A 15,953-nucleotide genomic window follows, 5' to 3' on the forward strand; every position below is an offset into this window, starting at 1 on the left:
TTGGGATGTGTGTGATGGAATGCATGTATGGGGGTGTGTGTTGGGACGTGTGTGATGGAATGTATGTATGGGGGTGTGTGTTGGGACGTGTGTGAAAATGCATGTATGGGGGTGTGTGGGATGGAGTGCATGTATTGGGGTATTGGGATGTGTGTGATGGAATGCATGTATTGGGGTGTTGGGATGTGTGAGATGGAGTGCATGTATTGGGGTGTTGGGATGTGTGTGATGGAATGCATGGATGGGGGTGTGTGTTGGGATGTGTGTGATGGAATGCATATATGGGGGTGTGTGTTGGGATGTATATGATGGGGTACACGTATTGGGGTGTGTTGGGATGTGTGTGATGGAGTGCCTGTATTGGGGTGCATGTGTTACAGGCTCAATGGGGTATATTTCTAGAAGAAGCAATGTTTAACAGACCTGAAGGATGGCAGATGGGCAGAAGAAGTGGAGAAAAGTGTTTCTGGCAGTGGGACGAGCACGTGAGAAGTGAGGCAAGTCAGGTTCCTGTATCTGGGAGCAGAATGAGGGCCGGGAGGTGTGGAGAGAGCAGAGAAGGTGGCGAGCTGCAGAGAGACCTCAGGGCAAATGCAGACTCAGTGATTTTCTCAGTTTTTTAAACTTAGGGGAAAAATGATCAACTCTGCTTTTTGGAAGGCTCACTCTGCCTGTCACGGGAAGGTCAGCAATGATAGACCAGCATGTATAGTTACTTTCAAGAGAAGCTAACAATAGGCATTTTCAGGGAAGAAGAATGGAGAGTACACTGCCACACAACCTTCACCACACGCTCAGCTAAAAGAAGCTGCCTTCGGCCAGCTTGTACCTTTAATCTGTCTTCCAGATTTACTACAATGGACTGATGGAGCAAACCAGACTCACTCATGGCTGTCTGGTCTCCTGACTCACTCATGGAGATCTGGTCTGCACTGCTAGCTTTGTTATTCTTGGCTTTCCTTGGTCTCAATGGTCTTTTTTAACCCACTTTTTGTCACATTTTCCATATTGCAAGTTACCTTAAGTCTTGTTTGAAGTAAGTCAGAAGAAAAAGGTTAAATAGACAAAAGGATAAAAAAAGGGTTTGGTTGGAATCCCTGTACAACCATGAGTGGGAGCAGGACTAGCAGCGAACGGCTCTGGACTGAAGAGAGGACACAGCAAGTGGGGTCTGGACTTACCACAAAGTCTCTAAATAGCATGGTGATATTAAACTTACTGAGGTGAACTGTTTTAATAAACATCCATTTTGAAACAGGTTAAAGAAGAGTGTTTATTTCTCATCTCAGTTAAACACACGTATGACTTTCTGTCTCAGTGCTCATAGAATGTGGCCAGAGCTAAAATCTCAAAGACCTGAAAGGTAATTTTGTTAAGGACAGGTTTCTCATTACTTTATGTCAGTTATTCTACGTACTCTTTCTCCTAATCATTCCATTCAGCCCTTGTCCCCCAAAATAAAAAAAAAAACCCATGTCTGGCGGCGCCTGTGGCTCAAACAGTAGGCCCCATATATTAGGGATGGCGGCTTCAAGCCCAGCCCTGGCCAAAAACTGCAATAAAACAAACAAACAAACAAACAAACAAAAAACCCCATGTGCTCTTCTCAGTCCTAGACAGGTTTTACCAACTCTCCCGAACCGAGACACACTGCGTTGCCACGTGAACACAGAGTTATTTCTCCCTTTATCATTTACCCTTTAATTAAAACTTCATGTTTACATTTTTCCTTTTGTTAGCCTTTTTGCTTCTCTTGTCATTTAAACTTCTTTGCAGTCCACTTCCATTTCAAGTGTGACTCTGACACCTGGTTTCCAGAGGCAGGATGAGGAGGAGAAAGGTAAAGCTAGTCTTCTTGGGCCTCCCTAGGCTCTGTCATCTGAGGGGGTCCCACTGGAGTTCCCAGGGAGACCCTCGCCCTCGATACCACGGTTCTCAGTGTGGTTTATGGAACAGCAGCATCAGCACCCTTGGGAACGCGCTAGGAGTTCAGTGTTCTGGAGGCTCACTGACATCTGAGAACTACTGCTGCACCATGACCAATGCGATGCTGGACCTGGCCAGGCAAACCACAGATGCTGACCACAGATGCTAAGCCTGCACAAGCCACTCGACACCAGCGAGGACCGAGGCTGGCCTGCATGGGTCACTCACTCTCAGCCGCTCCACACCAGTGGGGACCAAGGCTGGCCTGTGTGGGTCACCCACTCTCAGCCGCTCCACACCAGTGGGGACCGAGGCTGGCCTGCGTGGGTCACACACTCTCAGCCGCTCCACACCAGTGGGGACCAAGGCTGGCCTGTGTGGGTCACACACTCTCAGACCACACCAGGGGGACCGAGGCTGGCCTGTGTGGGTCACCCACTCTCAGCCGCTCCACACCAGCGGGGACCGAGGGCTGGCCTGCGTGGGTCACCCACTCTCAGCCGCTCCACACCAGCAGGGACCGAGGCTGGCCTGCGTGGGTCACACACTCTCAGTTGCTCCACACCAGTGGGGACCGAGGCTGGCCTGCGTGGGTCACACACTCTCAGCCGTTCCACACCAGCGGGGACCGAGGCTGGCCTGCGTGGGTCACCCACTCTCAGCTGCTTCACACCGGAGTGGACTGAGGCTGGCCTGTGGCCTGCGTAGACCACTGACTCTCCACTTCTGTGCTGTTCCACACCAGTGTAGACCAAGGCTGGCCTATGTGGGTTGCCCACTCTCAACTGTCTTTTGATATACTTCTCTTGACAAGTTCTAGGGAAAGAACACAGGCTGTGAACCAGCTCTGTTTATCAACTAGCAGGGAGATTTCCCTGCACCCTGAGACCCTGGGCCTGTCTGTACTACCTAACTTGATTTGATGTTGTCCCATAGCTACAAACCTCTGACCATTAAATGTACTTCAAAGGCCTAGGTGAAGCCAGTGTGGAAAAGTCTCAATAGTTGCATTCTGGGTCATGGGTATGTTGGGTTCACTGTACTCTCTCCAATTGTATTTGTTAGGACACTGTCACAACTGAAATGTTTTAAAAAATGCTTTAATATTCTTTATTAGTATTATTCTATTCTGGCTTCCTGATGGTACCTTAACTAAACCTGCTGAATAGGAATCAGGTGGTCGGAGTTCCGGTTTTCACTCTGATGTTATAGCTGTGTAAAAGTGGGCAACTAGTTTAAACTCTGTGGTGCTTAGTTTTCTCCATTGTAAAGTACATGGATGCACCAGAGCTCTGATGGTGGCAAAACACAAACTCAAGTTAAACTCAGGCAAAAAGGCTCATTAACAAGACCATAGGGAAAGTGGGGGATTCTACCCCATCTAGCTGTACGATCTTAGATAACTTATTTAATCTGTATGCTTTAGTGTCTTCATCTGTAAAATGTGAAGTACTTCACAGAATCATCTTTAGAATTAAATACAATAGTGTAAATAACAAAACACTTGGCAAAGTGTTCCTTAAATGAGTATGCAGTGTTCACTTGTTCCCCCATAAGTTCACTGAAATTCCTCAGTGCCACGGCGCTGAGTGGGACTACGCAGCAGGAACAGAACAGGTGAGCTCAGAAAGCAAGACAAAGATCCAACACATGAACACAGGCACTACGAGGTCCCTGATTATAAAATCAGCCACAAGAACATATGGAATGAGAGAAAATCATTTAAACAGGAAGGACCAATCTAACTGGATGTAGAGGCAGAGGCTGATGGGCTTAGAAATCTGTGATAAGTCGTTTCTATGATTTCTTTTTGCAAACTTATTAAGACTTACGGATATATATTAATATTCATGAATACAAAACTACTTTTTATTTTCAATTATAACTTTATATTTAGATTTCAATTTTATTATACCAAATTACAAAAAGCAAACAAACTAGGCCTAGGAAAAACTAGACTGACTTCGTACAAAACATTTTTTTAAGTGTTGGTGCTTCTTCACCTCGACTACGGACTGCAGTAACTGGAGTGGCCTTTCTTAAGAACTGAAGAATTAACATCTCTGTGAGTGTTTCTCACTGGGGTGAACTTATATAAAAAAGCCCAGAAATGCAGAGGAATAGGGTGTGATGATACTGCAAACATTGTCTAATTTTCAAGAACAGAATAAATGTATGAATAAGGAAAACAGCACTATTTGAGGGTGGGCAGGAAAAGACCCCATGATTTCCTTGAACTAAAAAAAATTCTTTCATGTTCATTCACTCATTCATGCAAATAAATAGGTTCATGCTGAAGGTTGAATAATGATTTATTTCAAAACTCACATACAAAACTAAATTGCATTTTGAATTGAGATATCTTTCTGTAAAACATCATTATTGCTTGGGATCTTTCCACTTCTGTCTTTCCTGCCCAAGGCTACTACAGAAAAGGAACTAATAGACTAAAGGGGGGTGTGGGGATTTTCCACATGTTTCAATGAATTATTGTTTTCTCCTTCAAAATATAACATTGCCCTGTTTACTCAATACTGGTCCTCACACTCTGTCAAAGTAAGACTTTTTTTTAAAATAGAAATTAGGAACAAATAAGAGAAATACATGCTTTAATTTGATGTCTACTTACTGCACTTAATAAATATAATTTAAATTACCTGACTTCTAAATAACTTCCCAGAGGAATGTGGTCTTTCAGTTAAATAATGTGTCAGGGAGGTCTATAAAATGTTACAGTAAATCAAGAAAGCTACATTGTGAGCGGTTCTGCAGGTAATTAGTTTACACAAAAATTAATTTCATACTTCTTGGTCATTCTTCTAGAATAAATGATTTTTAAATTACAAAATAAAATTTCCTTTCTTAAAAAATAGAATCCAAAACCTTAATCAAACCAAACCAATTGAACTTTAATTTCCTGCATAAATCCCACATTGGAGCTTTGAAATGAATTTTGGGGGAAAGTCTCTACTGATAACTGTTTTGAAAATGTCTCCCCAGAATCTTACTTAGGAGTTTTCCGTTTCTTAATGTGTCTTGTTATAGACATCATATGGAGTCAGATGAGGATAAAATACAGAGGTTAAAGAAACTGTGAAGAAAACAAGGAAACAAAACTTATTTTAAAAGAAAATTAAATTTTAAAATATGTTTAAGAGAAATGTAAGAAATCAGTTAAGAATAACAAAATATTTTTGGCATAATTATATATAGAACATAGAAACTTATTAAGAAATACTTTCTTAGGCGGCACCTATGGCTCAGTGGGTAGGGCACTGGCCCCATACACCAAGGGTGGCGGGTTCAAATCTAACTCCAGCCAAACTGCAACAAAAAAACAGCCGGGTGTTGTGGTGGGCGTCTGAGGCAAGGGAATTGCCTAAGCCCAGGAGTTGGATTTGGAGGTTGCTGTGAGCTGTGATGTCTCAGAACTCTACTGAGGATGATAAAGTGAGACTGTCTCAAAAGAAAAAAAAAAAAGAAACACTTTCTTGCAAGGAAGAGAACAGAACACATCTGAGATGAACAAGCTTTTGAAAAGTGCCTAAAAGAATCTTATTAATTTAGAAGGAAGATAAGATTGGCTGTTAAAGAAACAGAAAACCTCAAGCTAAATAAAAAGTCAACAAAATGAACCCTACCCCACTGTCAACCTCTGAGTCTTCAAATTCAGAAAGGAATAAATAGTAACCCTTCAATTATGCTACAGCAATTCTGCTTAAATTAAGGATAAGATATTTATACAAAGACCCTGGAATTTTCCAGGGTGATTCCTACCATCTTTTCCATGAAAATCAGAATTTCCAATCTAGTAGTCCAATCTCTTAATGTGTTTCTCAAGTTCCTGGAGGGGAGGGACCACCTACTGAACCCCTCCATTTCTCCACCTGTAACACCTAGTCTCTGCCCCATGAAAGACACGTACTTTTACTTTACCCCCTTTTCCTGGTTAAGCCAGATGGTTTAATTTTCTGATCCTTCTCCTTATTTTAATTTATAGGACTCTATTAAAAAAACCAGAGTTATTCACCTACACAAAATAGGGTCAATAAATTTTAAAGAGTCTTTGAAAAGCTTTAATAAAACAATTTATACAAAATGAAACTGGGAAATAAAACTATCTGTCTTTGCAGCTTTAGAGACTACCTGGGAGTTGTATGTATGTACGGCTGCTGGAAGACTGACGTGCTCAGCTCTGCCCATCTCCCCTTGGGACCAGGGCACTTTAGTCCAGGGTGGAGTTTGAACACACAGACAACTTTAGGAACCAAGCTGGCACAGCAGGCCAATGAAAAAGAGCCTCTTCAGAATTTGGCTCTCAGCAGAATCTATTGACTGTTGTTCTGCCATGTCTGGTCAGGTAAAAGCTCTCTCCGGAGAAGAAGATGCCCACCTAATTTTGTGCAGGTAGCTCCTTTGCCCTAGAGCTGAACCCTCCTCCCTAAACACTTCTATCTTTTGTGGGGCCAATTCTCACTCATCCTCTAAGACTCTCAGCTTAGGAACTTCAAGAGCATCTGCCCTTCTGCCTCCCCTGGCTAGTCTCCAGGCTGGTCCTTGGGCCGTCACAGTGCTTCTCAGTCCTTGTGCTGCCCTGAGCTGGCCTCGCCTGCCCATCCCATGACACCATGTTATTCACTGCAGTGACTCTGTACTATTCACACTATAACCTCCACAACAAGAACAGTGCCCAAATGAACCTTTAAGAACCACGCAAGACAGGGAATACTATGCTGAGACTACCACTCACGTGATACCAAAAAATAAGAACAGCATTTCGTTGTGTCTAATCTCTTCACATCATCTTATTTGAAAAGAGAGGAAGTAAAATGAAGGGACATTAGATTAAATGACCCTAAACAAAGACCTAAGAGATGTTTACTCCTATTCCATAGTGGCTACCAGTAATGGACTAAGTTACTATGAGAGTTAACACTTTATGGTTTTTAAAATATCTGGATATACTCGGGAGGCTGAGGCAGGAGAATCACTTAAGCCCAGGAGTTGGAGGTTGCTGTGAGCTGTGATGCCATGGCACTCTACCAAGGGCAATAAAGTGAGACTCTGTCTCTAAAAAAAAAAGGAAATGGGAACTGATGAACCCCACACTGCTAGGATTGCTAATTACAGCTCACAACACTTCAGAACAGTCACAAATGCTTTCTTTTTCCCATGAAAATGAGAGAAAGCAGTGTAACTGTCAGAAAATCCCGGGTTCCTCTTGTTTACTCATTGTGATGACTATGCATGATCATATGTACCCAGCCTTTCCTTAACACTCGCTGCACACCAGGGCTCGTAACAGCGAATGATTTTCTATGAAGAACAAAGTTCTCTACATTAGCACTCCTATTTATTGTTAAGTTAAGGTGAAATTTTTTCTTGTTGCCACTTCAAATCACTGGTTAACACTTAAAAAATTTTTTCTGTACTTATGAAATGTTTATGTTCTTATTACATTAGCAATATATACACACCAAGAGACTAATCATAACAATCCTTAGAAACTCTGCAGAGCTTTTCCCTGGCCCGGTACCTATCTCCTGGACTAGGGGGCCTGGGTGATGAATAATATTCACAGCTCCCCTGCAGCCTACAAAATGTTTACATTTGCTTAAGTGCTCACTGGTAAAACCTTCAGTAAATTTGAAAAATGTCTCCTGTAAATCCCTATAATACTTAAGCTAAACCCCGTTCTTTAAGTTAATAATGCCAACTAAACAAGCCATTCATTTCATTTCTAAAACTCAATCTTCATCATTCATTGCAAAACCAGGTATTGGCTGACTCTGATTCCAAGTGTTTTAATTTATCCTTTCTAAATGACCTTTCGCTCTGCTCTTATCGTGCAATCTCTCCTGCTTACAGCCCACACCTACAGCGTACAAGGTGTAGATCACACTCATCTGATCCATTAAGTTGGAAAAACTAATGCTGACATGTATTATTTCCCTGTCAGCATCATCAGGCTGGAAAATGGATAATTCAGAAGGGATATAATCAAAATACAGATGCCTTTTAAAGCAACAGGAGGAAGGCGCAGCCTGGGTTCTGCTGCAGGAAGCTTTCACTGTCCACCCTACTCCACCTCTGCCTTCTTTATCTGACCTCCTGGACAACAAATTACTTGTACCAATTTATTTATTTCATTCAAAACATGTTTACTGGCAGCCCTGTCTTGTCTGCTAAGCATTTTGTGCATCTGGTTAACTTTTTCACCCAGAATATAAAACTTTGGACCATATTTGAGAATATAAAAACCAAACTGACAATGCTAATATATTACAGGTGACTGATAAATATGCTTGATGACTAAAAGAAGGGAATTATTTAATTCTAAAATACTTAGATGAAACATTACACCCTGATAGTCTTAAGAAAGGTTAATTTTAATTAGGAAAGACCAAGAAAAAAAGTACCACTTAAAAAAAAATACACATGTAAAAAAATGCCTTTGAAATTTAACTCTGAAGGACTTCAAGGTTGATAAAGAAGGCAGATTAAAGGTATCTGTATCTCTCTGTTCTCTCTGAAAGTAGTAAGGAGAATACGAAACAGAAGACAGAACCTGAGACGCTCCCACAGTAGAGCCGCCAAGGACAGTGGAGCCGGGAATGGCGGCAGGAGGAGATGCACCTCTGCACATTCAGAGGCAACACAGGGCTCAGTGAACACTGAATTTGTGAACCTCTTCCTTAGGCTTTGACTGTAACACATACAAAGAATTAGCTATAAAGACTGTGGGCTGAGTGTGAGAGGTCGATTACAGCTAGAAAGTTACAACACAGAGGCAGGGCTAGAGACATCGGGCAGAGCAAGGCAGAGGCATGAGGAAGCTCCCAGGAAAGAGCAGCCTAGGCACTTGGGCCTCCCCAGCCCCATCTCTGATGCTGAATTGTCCTCACAGCCTTTCCTTTTGCCCCAGGGCACTGGAAGCAGGCTGACCAGTCAGGGCCCAAGCCTGGGCAATCTAATTTTCTCTCACAAAGTTTTGGAATTGGGATACTGACTTCAGTTGAAAGAGCTAAGGGGGTGAGACTGGGCTGCAGTTTTGATGATGAGTCAATTTAAGTGAAAGAGGGGTCAGAACCGCCAACACAGAGAGAGAAAACTAGGGTAGAGGCCTGGAGAGAAGCAGAGATGAGCAGTGAGGAGGCCACTCTTTCCGGAAGCCTGGCCATAAAAACAGGAGAAACAGAAGAGCAACTGATGGACCAGCTGATTTAATAGATGTCTAAGACAACTGTCCAAATATTAAGTCAGAAGAGAAGGACCTGACGGGGCCACAGGGTTGGAAGAGGTGGTGGGATGGCTCTCGGGGGAGAGGTCTGAGCGGGTCAAGAGTGGGAAGAGCTCAGGTAGAAAAGGGATCCCAAATGCTCCCAACAATGTCTGGAAATAAGTATTAGATTCTGCCAGCCACGTTAGGCTGTGGCAAAATGCTTGGTCTTATCTTGCTAAGAAGAACTGAGATATATCTTAGGCTGTCTTAGGGTAAATAGTGGGAAATTCACTTTTAGCCATTCCTCTCATATCCCTTCCACTCGGCCACTCTCAGACTACGAAATCCATTGTATCTAATAAGGACCAGCTATTTAAGTAGGACTCTGGAGACCTGTGTGATGTCTACGGGGGAGTAGGGAGTATATAAAAATGGCAGAGAAGCATCAGAAACTAACTACTTCCTGACAAGTCCAACATGCACATCCAGACGCCCAGAGCCAAAGATGCCTTTGGCAGTGATGTGGCTGTGCTGATACTCAGCCTGAGGAGGGAGATGTAGAGGACTGGCGCCCAGACAACAGGGCAAACTCCAAGGAACAGATAGCAGGGTTAGGATAGCCCTATTATGACCCCACTGGGGCACTTCTCTCCACAATTGCTCATATGCAGATTCGAAAGCTCTTTAGCCAAAGGCATCAGGACTCCTGATTTACGTATGCATCTGGGAGTCTTCCTAAGTGATGTGCTGTGCAGTATAAGTACACTCAAATTCATCAAGTGGCCCCCAAGCCATTAAAGACTCTGATAAATAATTCTAGTATAAAGGCCCCAGGGCTGGAGTAAAAAGCAGAAAGCCACGGGGTCAAGTGTCTCCACAGGAATTACATTTGGTAACTAGAAGCTGCAAAGGAGGTTTCTGTCAACCACCTGCAGTTACTGTGAGGCCACACTGCTCTCGGGAGTAGACATCAGAACAGTTAATAACTTGCACCCTTAGAACTTTTATGATGAATTTAAAAATGTCATTTCAGTATAGAAATGCCTTTTCTTTCTACTAGGAAGGAAAACAGGAAGAACAGTATTTTCCAAAACATGATGAGACAATCATTTTTTTAAACTATAAGTGATACCTTGGGCATATGGAATTGGCATTCTCTTTTCTACTTTTTCCTCCTGTGTCTGCTCCTCAGTTGAACTCAGCAGCCAAAGTGGGTACTTAGCACACGTCCAGAGAAGCACAGTGGGCCTTGCGCCAGCGCCAGACACCACCAGAACAGGAGAATGGTTCCGTCTGCAGAGCTGACGGCTCCTGGAAGGAACTGGCACTTTCTACACACTGTATAGGCAGCTGACAGATAATTCACACTTAAGTATTGTCCTCTGTGTTCTCCGTGGGAAAATGAAGCAAGTATTTTAATTTCATAGATTATTTTCATTAAATGGTATTTTAGCTGTAAGAGTTTTTCCCTTTGGTTCTCAAAGAAAAAAATTAGAGAAAATTTATATGTTGCTTAAAATGTAAAATGTTTTTCCTATAACTATTTAAAAGATTGTTAATTATTTCACTACCCTTTGCTTATTCAATGTATTCCATGTTACTTTCTCCATCATCTAAAACAACACAGACAAAAGGTCACTGGATGAAAAGCAAAAATTCACCTATTATATCTAGTAGCCTTTTTGTATTGTAGATTTGTTTGAATTTTCCATGTAAACAGTCATATTTTCTAAGAGCAGAGTTTTACTTCTTCCTTTCCAACATATGTGAGTTTCATTAATATTTCTTTCTTATCTTGTTAGACTATTAATAGTTAGGAGTTCCAGAACAACATGGAGCACAGTCCACTGTCTACAGAACAGCCCTGACAATGTGGTCTGGTTTGCACATTTTCCTTAACCTTCTTCCCAGCTTCCCTTTCCTCACTGTTCTCCTGTACAAATCCTTCGTGACAGGCCACATCACCTGTTTTTGTGCTTAAATGCATGGTTTCACTCCCATCTTTGCACCTCTGCTCACCATGTTCATCGTGGTTGGCATGGTCTTGGCTTCACTCTCCACCTATCCCAAGTCTAGTTGCAGGTCAAGGTTTACAACCCGCCTCTCTAGTCTTAATGCTGACTCTCGCTCCAGTCTTGTCCGAATGGCTTTCTCATCCCCTTAATCACGTATGCCGTGTATTCCTGCCTTGCTCATTACTTCTATATTTCTACTTTTCTACCATCTATTTGTTCATTCCTCCGTCCACCCAGCCACTCATCTATCCATCCTCATGCATCACCCATCTGTTGGATATAACAGCACACATACTCCATCACAGCAAATTGTTGCTAGCACTTACGAGGCAGTCGGAAAGTATGTGTTACATCTTTATGCACTGGACACAGAGCGGCAAAAGTCACCTTGGCTTACAGAGGCCTGACTTTGGAAAAGTCATAAATTAGAGATTTTCAAAGGACCTTGGTTAAGAAGCGTGATCTAGGCTGGAGGAAGAGGCAACGTGGAGTGTGTATGCAGGGAAAAGAGCGCTGAGAAGGTCAAGGACCACCAATGTGGAGCAGAAAGGGACGAGCAGAGTGAGGTACTTCCTACTTGTCCTTTGGTTCTTGGCTTCAAGCCTTTCCCCCTGTGGTAAGTCATCCTTGATTTCCTCAGTCTGGATGAGATAATCTCCTTTGTCTCCCAAATCATGAGGGGCCTGTCCCTATTACAGTAAGAGCACCTACAAATAAGATGCTTACCTGTCACAGCAGGTACCCTGCAAGAGACAGAAGTACGTCTTGGTCACCCCTGCACCTCCTGGGTCCCAAAGAGTGCCTGACCGGTAGGTGCATTAAAAAACAAAACAGAACAAAACAAACCATTTGCTGAGTGAACTGTACCTCTAATTTCACTGGTGACCTTTTTAAGCATGTGTGCTGCCACCTCCTCAGTGATTCAAAGGGAATGAAAATCATGTCACTGACCTCTCTGCAACCTAGCAAGCAGCCCACTTCTCTACAGACAGCATTCTCCATGAAAGTGTCCTGAAGAAGACAGGATGAGGGGCAGAGTCCTCCACCTGCCGCTGCCGCCCAGGGAGCAGCCTCTGCTCACTGACGGAATCACATGGCCGTTTGCTCGGGCTTGGAACCAGGTGTTCCCACTGCTCTCTCCTCATCCTTTGAAAGAAACCTAAATTTCTTTTTTAATATGACTATCTGATAAGTATTGAAATATTTATATTTTACTTTGATTTCATTTTTATTGTAAATTGACAATTTATATTCATTTATGGGTACAAAGTGATGTTATAATCCATGAGTACAATGTGGAAAATTAAATCAACCTAGTTAACATATCCATCACCTCAAATACTGAACGTTTTTCTGATAAGAACATTTGAAATCTACTCTTAGCAATTTCAAGATTATGTAATGTCTAATATTAATGAATTAACCACACTATGCAACAGAACTCAAAAAAAGAACAAAGCATTCTTACTGTCCCACCCTCTGGCCATCGTTTACAATTTTTAAACGAGACAAAATATCATTCAAAAAAGCATCCAAAAGTGAATGTATTTAACCTTACTCAGCTTATAACAGAGCATATGAGAGGACAGAGTAATAATTCACACTACTGCATGTTTAACAAACGCGTAACACAGAAAGGGTTGAAGACAGACACAGGAACACTGTCTTGTAAAAATTAGAACTGAGGGGCTCCATACTTATCTGATATCTGTTCAATATTGTATCTGTGGTTAGAAATGTACATGATAGGAATTCCAGGGGTTTTCTGGATTCTTTGATTCTTTGTTTAAGGTCTCGGTCAGCTGTGGCCACAGCATGACACTTGTGTTGAGTCACCTTCTGTACTAAGCAGTCATCCGCACAGGCTCCCTGTGTGTGCATGGGAATCATTCAGACAGTGGACCCTTGGCAATCCTGAAGGCAGCTCGATACTTCTGCTCTGACTTCTCAGTTTCAGCCATTACACAATCTTTTTAAGGCTATATACACAACGCACAGTCAGTCGTACAAGGAATGCGGCTGGCATACGGACAGTATACCATGAACTGTGCTAAGCCCGGTTTGGTTTTAATAAAAAGTTGCAAAGTTGGTGTCAACCAAGGTGTGGTCAAGTGGCCCAGCTGTGTGTTCTATACATATTGCAAGACTGAGCAACAGGGGTGCTGGGGACCTGTCTCTCCTTTCGTGTGCTGGGATCTTTCTGTTCCAGGTTCACTCTGTCCTTTCCTTTGAGCCTCTCATCTCTGAGACCAAGCATTCCTCCATGGTCACAAACACCCACTTCCTGTTTTCTCTGGCTTCCTGTGCTCACGCCACACTCTTGTTTCTGAAATATTCATATTTTTAAGGAAATTTTGAAAACAGTGGAAGTTCTGTGAGAAACTCTACATTGCTTTATAGTTCTAAACCTCTTCTCTAACAATGAATTTTTATTTACATGATTTTGTGGATCTCATTATTGCCCCCACAGCAATGTTATCAGATGAACAGGTTAGGAATTACAATCCTAGTTTACAGACAAGTAGTAGTGTAGGGTCAGTTAGGTGACATTTTTTCACAGACCATCATCACCACATGAAGAATTCAGAAGGCTGAAATGTTTTCTATTATATAAAATGTTTTAAAATTGCTAATTAACTTGCCAGTCAAAACTGGATCACACTAAATCTGACTTTCCAATAACGAGATTAACTTCTTTGGCGTTTGCCTTCATTACTGATTTTGAGTTTGCAGGTTCAACTTGGAAAGTGAGTTTTGCTGACTGAATTAATTCATTTTGGGTTGTTATAAAAGAATACCTGAAACTGGGTAATTTATAAAATAAGTTTATTTAGCTCATAGTTCTGTAGGCTAAGTTCAAGTGCATGGCCCTGGCATCTGGGGAGAGCTTTCATGTTATGATGGTCAGGTCAAAGTGGAAGTGGACATGTGTGAAGAAGGGAAAACCCAAGTGACACCCTGCTCTGTAATAACCCGCACTCTTGGGACCTAGTGCATTCATTCCCACAAGAATTGATCCAGTCTCAGGGGGGCAAGAACTCACTCTGTGCCTTGAGACCAGCACTGAAGCTCCGAGGAAGGATCTGCCCTGAGACCCATATACCTTTCCACTAAGGTCCCACCTCCCAATACCACCAAACACAACGGATCCAATTCCAACCTGAGTTTTGGTGAGAACAAACACATCACAACCAAATCACAGCACCTCTCTCATCAGTGTAAATTTCTGCTATGTGACACGTGAATTTCAAGGTGTATGCTTTGCCAGAGAAAAAATTAAAAAGCGCTTTAAACCCCAACCCCTCCTGATAACAATTATCTATAGCCATGACATTTTTGCTAGGTATACCAAAACAAGTTAATTGATTTTATAAGTTACGAGAAAATTTAAGACACTGAGTGCCATTTTTCAAAAGCTATTTAAAGGGGTCTGTATGTGTATTACCATGTAGAGACAAAGCTCAGAGATGCTGTGGGTCTGGTTCCAGACCACTGCAATAAAGCAAGCCATGTGAATTTTATGTTTCCCAGTGCATATAAACATTATGTTTACACTATTTTGTAGTCTCTTAAGTGTGCAACAGCATATGTCTTAAAAAATGTATACACTTTATTTTTTAGATTGTTTTTTCTTTATTAAATCATAACTGTGTACATTGATGCATTTATGGGGTCCAGTGTACTGATCTGATATACAATGTGAAATGCTTACATCAAACTGATTAACATATCCATCACCTTACTCACTCATCTGTTGTAGTAAGACAATTATACTCTTTTCTTAATAGTTTTGAAACGTTCCATTGCATTATGGGTGGTCCCCCCAATGCCCTCTTTCCTCCCCTCCCCTCCCTTCTTGTACTTCCTTTAATCCTCTTCCTCCTTCTCTCTGGACTATAGTTATATTTTACCATTCATATGAATGTCTAGGTGATTAAATATTGATTTCATAATAGTATTGAGTATATTAGATACTCTTTTCCGCCATTCTTGAGATACTGTACTAAGAAGAATATGTTACAGCTCCATCCAGGTAAACATAAAAAATGTGACGTCTCCTTCACATTATGGCTGCATAGTATTCCATGGTTTACATATTAAAAAATAACTTTATAGCTAAAAAATGCTAACAATCAACTGAGCACTCACTGCTGGAGGTCCTGCCCCAATGGTGATTGGTGCTGACTCATCTGGGCAGTGGGTGCTGAAGGCTGGGGTGGCTGCAGCGGGTTCTGAAACTGAGACAACAATGAAGTCGGCCCCAGTGATTGTCTCTTCCATTCATTAAATATTTTCCTATAGCACACAATGCTGTTGGATAGTATTTTACCCACAGAAAAACTTCTTTCAAAATTGGAGTCAATCTTTTCAAACCCTGGTGTTGCTTTATCAACTAAGTGTATGGAATATCTTAAACCTTTGTTGTCATTTTGGCCATGTTCACAGCATCTTCACCAGGAGGACAGCCCATTTCAGAAAATGACTTTCTTTGCTCATTCATAAGAAACAACTCCTCATCCATCAAGTTTTATCACAAGATTGCAGGACCCACTCTAAGTGTAGTTCTCTTAGTGTGTCCAGTTACTTGTTCTTCCAATTCTAGTTCTCTTAGTACAATGGTTTTCAACCTTCCTAATGCCACAGCCCTTTAATACAGTTCCTGTGGGTTGTGACCCTAAGGTTGAGAATCACTGTCTTACTGCGACAACTGTATCTGCAGTGACTTTCTCTTCCAATTCCCTTGCTCTGTCCACTGTATCTGCAGTGACCTTCTCTTCCAATTCCCTTGC

The 15,953-nt window shown here is 42.0% G+C and overlaps 1 protein-coding gene across 1 annotated transcript in view; it reads right to left on the bottom strand.

Moving 5' to 3' along the window:
- The window catches only part of LOC100949455 (protoheme IX farnesyltransferase, mitochondrial), a 145,769-nt gene that overhangs the window by 20,852 nt on the left and 108,964 nt on the right, over positions 1 to 15,953 (bottom strand). The window lies entirely within an intron of this gene.

This window comes from Otolemur garnettii, unplaced genomic scaffold (genome assembly GCF_000181295.1).
Source record: "Otolemur garnettii isolate 467f Iridium unplaced genomic scaffold, OtoGar3 scaffold00046, whole genome shotgun sequence".
Classification (NCBI taxonomy): domain Eukaryota; kingdom Metazoa; phylum Chordata; class Mammalia; order Primates; family Galagidae; genus Otolemur; species Otolemur garnettii.